The sequence below is a fragment of the Anneissia japonica genome, unplaced genomic scaffold (assembly GCF_011630105.1).
Source record: "Anneissia japonica isolate Jap-2015-1 unplaced genomic scaffold, ASM1163010v1 scaffold287921_len548085_cov176, whole genome shotgun sequence".
In the NCBI taxonomy this organism is placed as follows: Eukaryota; Metazoa; Echinodermata; class Crinoidea; order Comatulida; family Comatulidae; genus Anneissia; species Anneissia japonica.
In genome coordinates this window covers 125,367-127,313 of record NW_022750794.1, presented here as the reverse complement: position 1 = coordinate 127,313, position 1,947 = coordinate 125,367, and positions in this window count along the sequence as shown.

Below are 1,947 nucleotides of genomic sequence, written 5' to 3'. Positions count from 1 at the left end.
TGGTGATGTGATGATGATGAATTTTACTAAAAGTGTCATTTCTGGCCATCTAGAGGTACTATTTCCTCACCTCAGCTCCAACCATTGTGGGGCTGGGGTGGGTGTCGACTCGATGTCGATTAATAATTATTAATTAATAATATTATTATGCCTATAGGCTATTGATTGGTATGTTGTTTCATTTTGGTTTTGAGCGCCGTAAAAAATGTAAAGATAGAACATATCATGATGGAGAAAATTGAAGGGGGGGTGCGGGGATGAGACAAGTGGCCATATATTGCTTATTTAACCTTTCCTGAGTTCAAGAAAAATACTTTAAAAATTCAAAATGTTGAGATGTAAGGATAATTACAGAAACAAAACATGATATGATGAGACAGGAAAATCAGGTGAAAACGAGGCTGATCACTTTTTTCAGTAGCTTGGTAAGATTTTCTAACCAACTCATTAATATTCAAGACAAGCCTGTCAATTAATTTTTGGCAAGCAGCTGATCGAAAAATCATCCCGACGATCGAGCGACTAGCCTATACAGTACACTAGTGTGAAGTCGTGAGTTTTTGTGATCGTTTACGTACGCAGTTACAGAGAGACGGTTTAGTCAACGTCAATTCAATCATGTAGGAATAATTCAATTGAATTAATAAACGTATATCAGTCCGATGACTTGACTTGTTTGTTTATAATTAGGCCTACACCTATGCCTAGGATTAACACAGTCAGTGTCTACCCAGCAGCAGTAGCGCATTCCTGTCCGGGACACTGCTCCAGTCCCGCAGCAGGTGAGTTCGCACGCAGCCTTATCAGCTGACGGTAAAGATAGTAGGTTTCTACTACTACTAGCCTAGCCTAGACTTGTCATGCCATGCCATCTTTGTCACATTAATTGTGCTAGTGCATTTTTTTTTTCATAATAATAATAGACCTAGGCCTACTAATAATAGTATACTATAGGCCTGGTCCTATGAAAATCTGTCTAGGCCTAGGCCAAAATGCCTAAAAATAGCACTGTCTAAATAAAGGTGATGTGCTATAACACTACAGTATATCATCAGAGCCAACACCAATTAATACAACAATACGATTATTATTGATATACTGTAGGCCTAGAAGCTAGATACAACAATAACGCCCCATTAAATAATATGTTACTCCAAACCTAACTTTCAGCTGTTGTTGAAATGTGGAATTAAAATATTATACATATATATTTTTGTAGGACAAGATATGTGATAGGCCGAAACATGACACTTTCCTCACATAGGTATTTGCCAGTCGCCATGATGAGACAAACATACCACAACATTTGCCATGAGTACAACCACCCAACATTGGCATCTATGAAAGAAGGTGGTACAAAGCATAGCATCCAGCAAGACATTAGCAAGAAACACTCTGGTTTTTTGCTGAAACTTGTAATGAAAGCTACACACAATATAAGGTGAGCAAAAGAAAATTAAGTGAATATCTCATCACTGTTCAGCCAGAGTACATGAAACAATAAAAAAAAAAATATCAGCATGGTGTGTCTTTATTAAGAAACAACAATAATACATTATACACTAGCCGACAGGAAGGCTTCAAATTTCAATCAAGTAATTAAAAAATCTGAAAATACTGTCAATTGATGAATGTCTTTTCAGATTAGTACATACAGTTACTGTATCTCAGTATGGTATGTTATACCCGATTCACACGTACAAAAATCTTACCAAATGTAACAAAATGTAACCAAAAGTAACATTTTAAGGCACGTGTGAAAGTACCTCCGTGTAATATCCTTGTAAAATCTCGGAGCGTCTCGGTAATCTTTACCAGGCTCGCTGAGGCTGGTAAAGCTTCCGAGATGTAACATGGATGGATCTGCGCATGCGCAGGGATTTCAACACAACAACAATCTACTGTTTCACGGGGTTCTTTGAATTTTCTTCCTTCTGCATACGATTC